A 14,481-nucleotide genomic window follows, 5' to 3' on the forward strand; every position below is an offset into this window, starting at 1 on the left:
TGCAGGTGTCTCTGTGAACCTCAGCTTCCTCATCTTTAAAATGGGAAAATGGTACCCACCTCCGTCCTTGTGAGGATAACACAGTAGGTGCCTTTCCAAAGCTTGACCCCGGGCAACTTTTCAGAATTGTATCAGAAATCCATCATAATAGTTGTGCTTGTCACTGGTGAAGAAAAGGAGGGAGAGAGGAGAGAAATTGTTTTCGAATTAATTTCTAAATGCCATGACGTGTTTGTTTATGTAGCCTTTGAGTAGACATGATGGGTTAGACTTGGACAGACCCATGCCCCTCAACAACCAGCATCCCCCATGATGGCAGCCACCCAAGCAGGAGGGAGACGTGCCCTTCTGGACTTTTCCGGATCTCTCTGGGGCGCTCTGCTCCAGTTCTTCGTGTCCCATCGTCTCTTTATCCCAGTGTTCTCATAACTCCTAATTGCAACATTTTGTTCTGAGATGACAGATATCTTCCTGTCCCTAAAGTGTGTCTTTGTTGGGTATTTGCAACTGTGACTGTTTTTATCCTAACAGATTGATTCTTAGACCTTTGTCCTGGGAAACCTTTCCTCCCTCTCCCCCACCTGCCCCCACTCCTGGCCCCCGGTGGGTTCAATATATTAAAGCCATCGGGAGGGTGGAGGCTGACTTTCCGGGGGTGGGGGCAGGGATCTCGATGTGTTTGGAGTATTGAACTGCCGTCGACATCTGAAGTCTCAACCATGCTGTTTTCCTCCACACTTCAGTAATCAGGACATCCAGCAAACCCATAAAAAACCAAACTAATAGCATGAATATTCAGTGACCTAGAATACTAATTATTGTCATGAATATTAATGCGATCGGACTTGCTTTTTCCTCTCCTCTTTCTCTCCCGTCCTTTCTCCCTCTCTCCCTCTCTCTTTTTTTCCACTTAGCCGGCTCTAAAGATGGGTCATAATGAGAGCATTTAAGAGGAGCGCGCTCTCCGCCGTGACAGGGACTGGGGTAATAAGGAGAGCTTGATTAACGCGGTGCACTTGGGGGAGAGATGAGAGGCTTCACGTGGGCCTGTTCGGGGGAGGCAATGAGACACCGGCGGCTCTGTTGCTGCTCCCGGAGATTAATGAGGCCTAAGAGTGCATTAGGAACAGTGACAAAGGTTTGATCTAATGGGCTCAGTCATTTTTCCTTTGAGTGACAGACGCACAGAAGTAATTGGCTGTGCAGAATGGCAGCTCATTGGCGGTACTTAAGGATACATTATCCCCGTTGTGTGGCCCGCAGAGGCTGTTTATCAAAACTGCTCACACTGCAGACGCCGAGTCGCTAAGCTGCTGTTACAGTGGTAATAGCTATTAAAAAAAAAATAACGCAACATCAAAACTAGATCCGTTGTTGTCTCATGGAAACAAAGTTTTTCTTTGTTTAGTTTCAAATGGTCTAGAAAACATTTTAATAACTCCGGAATCTGTTCTGTGTACTGAATGAGCTGTGCCGGTCCGCCTGTGTCCCCTCCCGGTTTGTCGGTTCACTCGCCGCTCATTCTGCCTTGGTCACCCGTTCATATCCCACCCTTTGGACTTTATTTACAACATTAATCCTCTGATTCATAAATTGGGTGCTTTTGCTAAACACCTTTTTAGCAACTTGGTAGAACACTTGCAAATGAAAGCCTTATTGGTTGAGAATTATTTTGCTAAAAAATAGTCCAAAAATCAGTATCATGGGATATCTGCTTCCATAAACCAGGTTTTATTGGAGTAGGTTTTGATGACTATTTAATAATTCATTATTTTGAGGGGAAAAAAATAAACATCTTGTGGGGTTTCTTCCTGAAACTAAAATTTCAGGAAATCAGCTACATCGGAGATTAAAAGATACTAAAGTTATTAGTTTATTCTTTACAAGAGTTGCGGTGTCTTCAGCTTTTATGAGAAATGCTTGCTTATTTTTCACTGTTTCTGTCTTTATGCATTTCTCCCACTGAGATTCAGGCAAATTTGTGTTACACTGTTTCCATCATTAAATTGTAAACTCTTTGAGGCATAGACCATTATTTTTCCTTCGTTGTTATCCTCTCCTAGTTTCCTAACGTAGCAATTATTTTTTCATTAAGTGAATATTACTGAGTATCGCCCATCATATGAAATGTAAGTGATCAATATGGGCGATAAGTATTGTTTAGTTTCTTTCAGATAACAGTTCCTCCATTGTAGCATTCCGTGGTCAAGATCATTGGGGGTCCAGTTCAAATATAAATCAGAATCATTCCTTCCAGTTTAAAGAAACCTTCAATTATTTCAACTCCAAATGGAGTGTTCTTTTCTGTAAGAACCGACGAAGGCAGCTTGATCCTTGATGATTTCAGTTAAAAACATAAGAAGGATGTTAGAGATACGGAGCTGTGCATGCCCATGGGAACAGATATCTCTAGAAGTAAATAAAAAATTGGTGTAGAAACTTTTTTTCCTTTCTGAAAAATGTGTGTGTTTGGTGAAGAATAGTGTTTCAGCTGTTGACTTGATGCTTTCAAGACCAGCAAAATGGTCAGCATGGGACGGGCAATAGGAAAGGGGAGGACGCTGAGACCATCTCTGCAGGTTGTCCCAGCAGCCTTCAGGGAGGCAGCTGACGGAGGCCTGGGCCTCCGCTGGAACCTGGGCCTTGGGAAGGAGACTTTCTGTGCTAGAGTCAAGTCCTTGATTAGCCTGCGTGCTGCGTGCTTGTTCCCATGTTGGCACAGGAGAAGTTTTCAAAGTAGTCATGACATTTTGCCCTCTCCAAACCTTGTGACCCAATGTTTTGCGGTTACCACTCACACAGGGAACATTCATCTTTCTAGGATATTTCTAGTGAGTGGTAAAACCCCAAAATATCCTGACCCACCAACAAGTAGTCATCAGAGTTCTGAACATGGATATGCTCTTACTCCTACGTGATTTCTCTCTTCAGTTCTAAGAGGTGGTTTTATAAGGCCTGGAAGGGAGAGAGAGAAGTCACAGTGGGACTTCTGGGCATGGAGTTGTGTGATCACTTGCCGTTCTCCCTGAAAGGGATTATAAAATTCAGTGATAGCTGAAGAAACCTCCCCTCGAAACAGTGCTTGTCGAATCGAAGTGAATTTTGTGCAGAACACACCTATTGCATTTATCATATAAAAGAGAAGGAATATTTTAAAGATGGAATTATTATGGCAAAAGAAGAAAGTGAACAATTGAATTAAGTTGTTGGGGATATAATACCAAATGATAAACTAGAGGATAAGATATGGACATCTTAGAATTTATGTTTTATAAAACGTTATTACTTGAGTGCTATAATCGTATTTTGTTGCTCAAAGCAAAATCCTTAGTTTGATTCTCCTTTTGGGTAATATTGTCATACCTCATTATCACCATATTGCACATAAACTTATTCATGTAACCCATACCAAGAAATGGATTGTAGCTCAGTAAGCATTATGTAAGCATTGTGCAAATAAGCATAAGTAAGCATTATGATGGCACTGTCCATAAACACCTCAGAATCTGTCATAGCAAGTGTTCCTTAAGCAGATAAAAATGGGCAAGAGGAGAAGTGCAGGCATCATTTTGCAGTGATGAGTGTTGTGCTGTATAGCTGGAAATAGCAGACTTCATCTTTGGAATAAATGTTTAAACTTATTTCTAAATATAATCACTTAAATGAGAACTTAACATCTGATGTGCTTAATATTTTCGTCTTGAATGGTACCAAACACCAGACTACATCCATCCCCACAGTGGAGCAGTAACCTAGCTATGGGATGTAAGCAGGGTCTCTGGTTCTCTAAGTCCCCTTTCCCCATGTCAGGTTATGTTATTCATCCACTGCTGCATCACGTCCTCAGCACATGATTTCTTTTCTTCCTCTCTTTCCTTTTGTAAACGGTACCTCTGACAACTTTGGCATAACTGATCATCATACCTTTGGAGTTTTGGAGAGTGGTAAGAGTGTCATTGAATTGTCCCAGTAGTAAGCACTGTTAAGGTCCATGGTGTTCAAGAAATACCATCCAGTGAATCAGTGGGCTCATGCCAAGTGATGACTATAACTCAAAAACACAGATATGAGGCAAATAACGAGCAGTTTACACACGAAGAGACACCATCACTAGAAACACAAGGAAAATATTCAGACCTTTTAGATTTTAAAGACAAACAAAATTAGCAGCATTTTAAGCTTTTTCTAAATAATAAACTATAGAGAAAAGGAAAACCCACTGTTGGTGAGATTAATAACAACTAATGTCTACAGAGGCTTTACAATTGATAAAGTGCTTTATGTAATTTGATCCTTATATCAACTATAGGGACATATTATTATCATCATCATTATCACCATTTTATTATTATTATTTTATCCATTTTACAAATTATAGACTGAATTTTTTTTTTCGAATTATTTTATTGATTTCATATTGGCTTATAACATTGTATAAATTTCAGGTGTACATTATTATTTATCAGTTTCTATATAGACTGCATTGTGTTCACCACCAATAGTCCAATTTTTATCTGTCACCATATGTGCCCCTTTACCCATTTCACCCACCCCCCCCACCCCCTTCCCCTCTGGTAACCACTAATCTATTCTCTTTGTCCATGTGTTTATCTTTCACATGAGTGAAATCATATGGTGTTTGTCTTTCTCTGTCTGACTTGTTTCGCTTAACATAATACCCTCAAGGTCCATCCATGGTGTTGCAAATGGGACGATTTTGTCCTTTTTTATGGCTGAGTAGTATTCCATTGTATATATATACCACATCTTCTTTATCCATTCATCAGTTGATGGGCACTTGGGTTGATTCCGTGTCTTGGCTATTGTGAATAATTCTGCAGTGAACATAGGGGTGCCTAAGTCTCTTCAAAACTATAATGAGATATCACCTTACTCCTGTTAGAATGGCTATAATTACCAAGACAAAAAATAACAAATATTGGAGAGGATGTGGAGAAAAGAGAACTCTCATACACTGCTGGTGGGAATGTAAACTGGTGCAGCCACTACGGAAAACAGTATGGAAATTTCTCAAAAAATTAAAAATAGAAATACCATACGATGTAGCTATCCCACTACTGGGTATTTATCCAAAGAACTTGAAATCAACAATTCAAAGAGACTGTATTGTTTTCAAGATGCCCAGGTTGCATCTTCTTTTAGCCCACTGGTCATTATGAAAATTAATTAGCAATATATCACAAATCAGAAAGATATTAATGCTGCTTGACCCAATAAGAACTCTTTAGGGATTTTATCCTAAGGAAAAATCTAAAGGTAGAAGATGTCCTTTGCAGTATTGTTTATAATAATGAAAAATTAGAAACAGCCAAAACTATCCAGAAGTAGAAGAACACTAGTATAAAGTATCTACATTAAATCAGTAAGATGTTGTATATCTAAAATTATTGTGAAGATTATGGAACAATGTGGGAAGACGGAAGGAAGTCATATTGAAGAAGTAGAATGTAAAGTGACATCTTTTTTATGGTCATAACTAAGAAGAGTGTGTGCTTATGTTCAATAAAGAGTTGATCTATTAGATAGCATTTTGGAAGACTTGTCATTTACATTATTTATATATCTGTATAATTTTGCAATGTAAGTTTTAGGAAATTTGTACAGCAAAATAGACTCCCATTTTTTTTCCTTGGCGTCATAATTAGAATAGGGAGAAAGAATAAAATGAGCCCTTTCCACATTTTAGAAAATAACCATGAACTATCCAGTTCTAGGATTTTTTTTATTCTGAGCGTGGCCACAAGGTTACATTTAGTAGTAATTACATTTGCCATCACAACTGAGTCTAGACTCCTACATTCTTTTTTCTCTAAGCATACTGCAGAAAATATATATAACAAAAGAAATACATAGTAGTCTGAGAAACAAAAGATTCCCATCTCAGTACTAGATGTGTTGATACGCACTCTTTTGCAAAACAAGTATCCCATAAGGCAGAGTCCTGGATGCCTGCATCTTTAAGAAAAGATACTGAATGTGTCCTTGGAAAACAATCCTCTTAGCCTGAAATCCTGGTTGCCAAAAGGAGGGCAGATTTCCAATGCAAATACTGAGGCGATGGGCCCTGCTCACAGGCCCTTAAATCATTTGTATCTCACTTTTTATGGTAGTGTTGTGAATTATATTCTTTTTGGGTTTATAATTAGAGGACGGAACAGATGGCGAAGGCCTCGTTGGAGGTGATGTGGCCATTAGAATAGCCTCCATCGTCCAGTCGTGATTCCAGCAAACTGGTGTCCCCGCCGGCACACGGAGCGGGGCGTGGTGCAACTCTAGGTTTGTGAGGGAACCTCACACTCTGAGCTTTTCTGACGTTTGAAGCTACCTGGGAACGAGAATGGTATGTTTCTAAGAGTGAGGCATCTGAGGGGAAGAGTAAGTTTTTATCTATCATATCCTGTAATTATAATTTTTTTTTTTTAATTATAAAATTCCGCAGTGGAAATGAATGTCTGTTTTACACTCATGTGCTCATAGAATCCTCTTTGGGTGTCTCAGTGCATGAAACTTCAGCATCACCTATTGCCAAGAGATGCTGCTCTTCAGGCTGTTTAACCAGTAAGTCCAATGCCAGGTTTTTTTTTCCTAGTTAAAGCCTTTGGTAATATCAAGTCTTGTTTGTGAACATGGACCAAAATCGGAAAGTGCAGTGAGCAAAATTGTATTTTAAAAGAAATTGTTGATGAATCTATTTGAATGCTGTGAAAAGCTTGTTTCAGAGTATACCTTCAAAAATCCAAACGTGCTATTTTTAATGTAATAAGCCTATAGCTTAAAAGAGGAGTTGTGTCTTTGATGTCATTTGGTGGATGAAAACATTCTTGTTCAATAGAAAACCAGCGTCGTTTTCATGCTCGTTTGAGATCAGTTCAGGCAACATACTGATATTCATTCAGATATAAATGCCATGTTCACTTTGAAATGCAAATTGTTTAAAGAAAAATAGCATATGGTGGAGGTAAGTACCTTTTCAAATCAACTCTTACACTTTAGGGATATAAGTAAAGCTAAAATTATTCTTTGGGAAGAATCTGGCGCCTTTGACACATGGAAGCGTGCGCTAATCAGGGCGGCGCAGTAAGCACACACATATCCATATCAAGGAGATGGCGCTGGGGCTCCATGGATTAGCATGGTAATGTGGCCGCCCCTGCTAGTCAGGCCAGCAGCCAGCTGACCAGTAGATGGGCTGTCGGAGGAAACACTCTCTCTGAGTTCAGAATGTGCCGGGAAGTCGGCCATGTATTTCATGGTAATGCAGATAATATTTGGGGAAAAAAATACTGAGACAATACCAAATAGGTCTTTTTGTGAGCCCCTTCCTATGGATGCCAGCGCCCCATCTTTGTAGGGCTGGACCACTCTTTGGGACTTAATGCTGGTGAAACTGTCTTCTGCCCAACCTGACTCTCTCTCTCATATTTCCTGACCTGCCCTGCATTCACAAACCATTCAAATGACCTTTTTAAGCTTCTTTTGGGGGTAGGATAAATTTTATTGATGTAACATGTACATAGATTGTGCAAAATCCTAAGTTATAGCTGAGTGTACAGGTGACCAGCAGGCAGATCAAGAAGCAGCAGGTGGCCGACGCCTCAGGAAGCCCCCATGGGACCCTTCCTGTCGCTTCCCACGTCTCCCCTCCACACACACGTGAGGGTATTCACCATCCGACGTCTCAGTCCCTCCATCAGTATTGCCTGTTGACTTTGAACCGTGGGGGGGACCCTAACAGTTGGCACTCTCGTTTTGCCTTGTTTTGCTCCACATCCTATCTGGATGTCCATGCTGTGTGGCCCCTGTCAGTAGTTGATCCTTCTGATTGGTGTGTAATATTCCATCATGTGGATATGCCATGGGATACCCGTGTTGGGTGGACATTTCGGCCATTTTCAGTTTGGGGCTGTTTTGAAGCGTGCTGCTGCTGTGAACATTCTTATACATGTTTTCTGGTGGACGAGTTTATGCACATCTGTATGATTTTAATCTGGAGGGACGAGAAAGAGGAATCTTGAATGAGAGAACAATGTAGCGGGCCATTCTATGAACGCTTCATGTCAGGTGAGCCAGTTAGCAGAGCAGTGTGGGTTGTCCTGGGGTGGGGTAACATCCCCTCTTTCTATACTACTCTTTATAGAGATGGGTCCATTTCTAAAGTCTGAAATAAATCTACAGTATTCCATGAAGTCTTTGCTGAACCTTGCAGCAGCTGGCAGCTCCTGGCCCCTCCTACCATCTTATGGCTCTTGTGTTCCTAACCTTGCGTTTTGGCCACACGTGGACTTGTCTGATACCTTCTACTGGGCTAGGCTACAGCTTCCCTAAGGACATGGACTCTGTTTCCTTTATTGTGCCTGGCACAGTGTGGGTTCGATGCAATGAGACAAGGAAATCCAGGAGGTTGGAGTTAGAATAGGTGGCAAATGCTGGCAGGGTCCGATTTTACCCTCCTTGCAAGTTAACAAGCTAACCTGCCAGTTTCCTGGATGATGAGACTCCTGGTTCAGGACAAATGACAGTTTATTACTCCCAGCTGGAGCAGTGGCCAGAGTATCAGCGTTGTCGTGTGCCAGTTCCCCCAAGGGCAGGTGACACCAGCACACACAGTGGGTTGCATCACAGGAGAGCAACCTGGGGTGAAGGAAACCCAGTCTTTTCTACTGGGACGCAAGCAAACCTGCCCAGCCTTTGCCATGGAGGCGACGTTATTATCCCAGACAGCAAACAGATCTGCTGTCCTCTGGAGGAAGACGTTATTTCTGTCATCCAAGTCTCTTCACTATACAGACATCCCTGAAATGAGAATCAGAATGTTGCCAGCACCTGTGCCACAAAATGTGAAGAAACAGACCCATGGGGCAGTCTACCAGCAGGAGGGTGGGGGATATTTGGGTAGCACACAGGGAGCATGGAAGATGGGGTAAGGAGGAGGAAGGGAGGGAAAGAATGGAAAATACCCACCTCCTACCCTCAAGGAGGTCCCAGCCCTGGTGCTCACCCCTGGGGGAACCCAGTGTCCCCTTGGCTTCCTTTTAAGGCCTCTAGTCTGTTGACACTGGCTTAGAGCTTGGTGAGTTAGAACCGTTGTTAGACATACCTCCTGTGCTCCAGGAAAGAGAACCTTCCAGTCTGGCTTTAGAATCTCTTCTCTCTAGGGAAAGACAGATGTGCCTGCAAAGAAAGTGATTTCCAGCCATGTGCTAAGAGTTCCTCCCCATCTAATAGACCTCAGCTTCCCGTCTCATTTCCCGGGTACACTAATGAAATTCTGTAGCAAAACAGATGTATGTGTGGTTAGGTGGTCAGCTGCTGGAGAAGGAAATAGGAGTCTTTCTCTCTTGGGCATCACTAGGGCAGTGAGTCGGAGCAGGGCTTCTCTCGGACCACGTGCACCTGCAGGGTGGCTCCATCGGCTCAGGGCGCACTCGTGCCTGTCAATCCTGCTGGTGTTTTTGGTTTGTAACTCCAGTCTTGACTGTCTTGTGCTTGTGATTCTTAGGTCTGGGCAGCAAGAGCTTAGGTCTTTTCTTAAACGCACTCTCTTAGCTAATCAGGTAGAGGCGTAAGAATTTGATTTAATTAGTCAATATAGCAGCCCCAGAGCTAGGTGTCTTTATTGATTATTGACAGTCCTTTGGTTTTAGATCCCCACCATTCCACCCAACCGAGGAAGAGGAGGCCTCTGCCTGGCACGGCTGCTTGGAGCCGAGGGAGGCCCAGCCTCGTTGTTGGGCCACACTTCACGCTGACCCTTTCAGGGCTTCAACGATGTTCAGGAGGCACGGCTTGATTCTCAGGTGGTCTTGATCTTAAGATCCTTAGCTCTCAGGAAATCAGATCGGTCCTGGGCTTCTTTCACAAATGAGGACTCCAGATCCTCAGCCTCAATTAATAACTTGTTAATGTGAAACGAATTATCATCGAAAGAAAGATGGAGCCCTGGAGTACTTTGAGAGAAAATAAAGTGATTTTAAACTTCGCATCTCCCTTATATGCTTAGAGGGACTTTCAAAAGTGGGGAAAACTCCCTGTGGGGTCACATACAGGGCAGATGTTGCTAGGTGTGCACATATGAAAAACTGGAGGCAGGGGCAGTGTTACTTGACCAGTTAATCAGTGATATTCATTCAGGAACAGAGATGAAATTATTATTAGCCTTTGTCAGTGTGTGTAAAAATAAACATCAGAAATGATGACATAAAATACTGTAATTAGATTGTAAATTTGTATAGTTATTAAAAATGTCCATGGAACATTTGGGAGTAGTTGGTTGCTTTGATTGAAAGATTTACTCAAAGTGAGTAGAAATGGCTCCAAGTGTGACCACTGGCCCAGGACTGCTCACACTCATGGCGAGAGGCTTCACGGGCCACGCTAAGCCAGCAAGCCTGCTTTCATGGTGTCATGACCAAGTCAGTGGACCACTGGTTTGCCTCAAGATTAAAACATGCGTCTTTATACATTTACATTTAAAGGCAAGTACCTGTTTGTGGATCTCCAAACTGTATATTTAGGACAGAAATAATATTTCTTACTCTTCATAATTTTTTTGTTCAACAAATACATTTCTGTATCATCACAAAAAATGTTTCTGTTTCCTTATGTCACAGTAGTTGGTCTTTTATTATTTGATTTTCAGAAAAATTTTAACTGAAATTCAAATAAAGTAAATGAGTATATATAGAAAAGAGATTTACTCTCTTGAGAAAAAATGAGAAATGTTTCACTTCTGAAATGAAAATCTTCCTATGCATATTTTTGGAAGATTTGGTGACTCACAGTCACCAAAGATCAGGAACCAGGCAGACAGGTAATTGAGTGAGGTGGGGGGGGCGGGAGGGCAGGTGTGTGTTCCGGCTTCTGCCACGTGGATTCAGATAACACAGATCAGAGATGTAGTCAGCTGCTTGTTTCCCGGCACAAACACAGGCCTGTGGCTGCCGCATATTCTCATTTTTCAAGTGATGCCAGAAACTGTGGATTTTTAGATGAAATCTCCCAAGTTAATTCTACTTTAAAAAAGAAATCATTGTCCACTAAGCAAAAACGCGTCCATGAGCTCAGCCCAGACTCCAGGCCACAAACCTGTGGATCTGTTTTAAAATTTTGCTTTGATAGCTGTGTGTCCATATATACACATTCATTGGGCCAGAATTCAGTCGTGTTGTTTCTGGTTAGCCCAACAATTAGGAATTGGGTGTGGTTGGGATAAGGAGACCCTCACGAGCTGGAGGGCTCTGAGTTTCAGCTTTCTAAAGGATTCTATACAGCTGTTTTGGGTCGTGTGCAGATTCTGCGATCAGACAGCAGGAGCACACCCTCTTGCCAGAAGGTTCTTCACCCCAGAGGTCCCAGTTTGGTTGCTTGGGGACCTCCTCAGGAGCCAAACCCCAGAGCTGCTCTGCCACCAACTTAATGTATTGGACTTGGGCTTAAAATTTCATTTGCCGACCAGCCAGAAGTTTGAAAACCAGTGGACCAGCCTCAGACACGTGATCAGCACTGTTGCGTAGTTTTACAGGTGTGTGTCCATTTTTAGGAGTTTTCTTGTTCCCGTATCTGTAGTGGATGTTTGGCCTTGAGATGAAGAAACTGTGAACCTAAGATGAGTTCTTTATCAGATCTGTCTCCATGTGAACATTTCCTGTGTTCCTCATCCAAAGTTCAGATGGACCTGGCTGTCCTGTGTGCGCATGGATATTGGTGGCTGGAGTTTTTCTTCGAGTAGTCACTGACAGACACACTAAGATAATTCTCTGTGCCTTTAAAGGAAGTACATTGGGAGGCTTTTAGACTCGTTGTCCTTGGGGAGCCACGCTCCAGAGGGAACAGACGAGGAAGGCGGCAGAGGGGACTTGAGTGTCATGCCGGCATCTTCAGCCCAAAGATAGATGGACAGACTGAATTTATGTTTGGTTTTTCAGGTGTTTTGGCCTTGTGTGCCAAAAGCTGGTATACAGTGAGGTTTTGTGAACATATTCCACACTTGATAATGACTCGTCAGGGGTACGAATGGGCGCCGGAGGGAGGAAAGAATCATCCCCTTGACATTTTCACCAAACGGCAGGTGTTCTGTGGGCAGTACGGGCTCGGGGGGCCTGGCTTAGCGGTGGAGTCACCGCTTGCACGTACCTTCTCACTGTTCTTTTCCCCCATTCTCTTTCTGTCTTTTCCTCTCACTCACCGTAAAAATGTTAGCAGTGTCGTGTCTGCTAGGAATTCGCGCCATGAAAGCAGGAAAGGGCCTTGGAGCCCCAGGAGGAGTTACGAGGAGGAACCTCATCCCGAATGCAGCTCTGAATGGTGGGTGTGCAGGATCAGCGTCCCCACAGGGAAGAGAAGGCCCAGGCCCACACCCTTTAGTTCAAGAGAGTTTTTTTGCATAGGGATAGAGGCGTGGACAGAGAGAAGCTGGGGGATAGTGCAGGTGCCAGGGCTGGCATATGTGGCACTGGGACCACCATGGGCCCAAAGGGGCAAGGAGAAGGGGGGGTTACCCCAGCAAGCCTCTGCCAGAGGGATAGCCAGCCCAAGGCTACTGCTCGGTGAGGGAGCCCGGGAATAAACGCCTCCGTTTCATGCTCCTCCCTCCTCGTACTCCTGTTGTGCTCCCCTCTGGTTGAACCCAGCAGGAGCCCAAGATGCTGGAGCTGATGGGTGCAACCCAAATGGGTGCCCTCCTAAGAGGGGAGCAGGGCAGAGAAAGAGTGTGGCAGGAAGGTGGCGGGCAGACGCAGGTCTGGGCACAGGCTGTAGGAGGAGCCCCGTGCTTTGCTGCCTGATGGGAGCACCAGCTCCTCAGAGATGTGGCCACACTATGGGCTCTGATTGCCCTATTGTGATAGAGATTTGGCCGAGGAGAAGCACACCCAGAGGATGGCTACAGAGTGCCGTAAATGATGGCACGTGGAGAATACCAGGAGGAGCGTGTGGTGTGTCCCTAAGTGCCACCTCACTGACCCTAGGCTGCCCCTCTGTATCTGAGATGCCACACGCCTCCTCCCTGGGCTGCCGTGAGAGTCTGCACTGGAGGGGGCTTGGGAGCACTAGCTGAGGCCGTCACTCATGATGTGTGCGTTTCGAGGGTTTTAGAGCATGTCTAAGTCTTAAACTCAGAGCATCAGAGCTGGGAGGGAGACAGGATAACTGGCTCGAGACTCTGCAGTAGACAGAGGAGCCAACAGTCCTTGTGCATCCCTCAAGCACCTTTGATATTAGTGGTCTGTGGTGGCAGAGAACTTTGGTTATAGTTTTTGGGTCATGCTAGTAGTTATTTTCAGGCTCAAGTGTTTGTGTTGTCATCAGTCTGAGCTCTCCAGCAGGTCCACTCAGACTTTCACGTGTGCACGGATCACCTGGGGATCTTATTAAAAAGCAGGTGCCAGAGTGGGCCTGGGAGTCTGCATTTCTCACGTGCTCCCGGGTGATGCTGCTGCTGTGGGTGTGAGAAGCACAGTTAGGAAGATCTGTGTTCTTCTCATTCTTCCCTTCTTAGGTGTTACTTTTGACTTTTTTCTGGAATTGGGTAGACCTGCCCAAGAGTAGCTTCCCTTAGACGTTCAAAATGTGTGTGGTTCCCACACCAGCATAAATTGGCATCATTTTTTAAGGTAGAAATGTATTTTTAAAAACAAAATCCTTCATCTTCATTCATCGTTTGTTTGCTGTCTTGCTCACACGCGTTTCAGTAGATTTTGTAACTTTCTGGGGCTCCATGCGATTACAGGGGGCTCCGTGGTTCGCAGGGGAGCCCTGGTTCCCACCTCCGGCTTCTCCCCAGACTTGCCGGAGTGCTTTGGGAAATACATATTCTCTCGAGCCCCACCCTAGACCTTCTGAATCAAAACTGGAATTTTTTGAAGCCTCTGTTTTTAAAAAGCTCCACAGGTAATTCTGGTAATTGACCAGATTTGGGAACTGCTAATACAGTCTGTCTTTAAAATCTTGTCCTACGAAAACCTTCTATTAAAACAATTTAGAACTTAATTGGTTCTAAACTAAAACAATCAGAGGAAAGTTATAAACAAGAAACCTAATACCTTTGGAGATCTGCACGTAGCGCTAACCAACTCACCCACTAGCTGCAAAGGATGATTGGCTGAGCTTTAGAGAAAGGCACTTAATTATGTTTTTGAGTCTAAAATTGGTGTGACCAGACAATGATTCATTTTGATGTTGAGCAGCTGATTCAAATCATTAAGTATACAGTGGAATCATTTTTCATCGCAGTCCGCGTGCACCATGAAGTTGCTAAGGTTATTTTTCCCCTGCGTAGTCTTTTCAAGGTTAAGAGTAAAGTTACCTGGTTTAAGAGTCTGTGTTTCCACCAATGTTGCGTCTGGGAACTTTGATTTGTGTTGATCATAAAGTATAGCTTCACCGTGAAAATCATCCTCTGGCACCAGACAGTGGACTCCCAACTGGTGATCATTTTCACGCCTGTTGATGGGCTGACCCAGC

General features: G+C 43.6%; 1 protein-coding gene across 12 annotated transcripts in view; it reads left to right on the forward strand.

The window, feature by feature from the left end:
* Positions 1–14,481, forward strand: part of AGAP1 (ArfGAP with GTPase domain, ankyrin repeat and PH domain 1) — a 561,575-nt gene that overhangs the window by 378,323 nt on the left and 168,771 nt on the right. The gene's annotated exons all lie outside the window — the stretch shown is intronic.

Source organism: Diceros bicornis, chromosome 37 (assembly GCF_020826845.1).
Source record: "Diceros bicornis minor isolate mBicDic1 chromosome 37, mDicBic1.mat.cur, whole genome shotgun sequence".
NCBI classification, from domain to species: domain Eukaryota; kingdom Metazoa; phylum Chordata; class Mammalia; order Perissodactyla; family Rhinocerotidae; genus Diceros; species Diceros bicornis.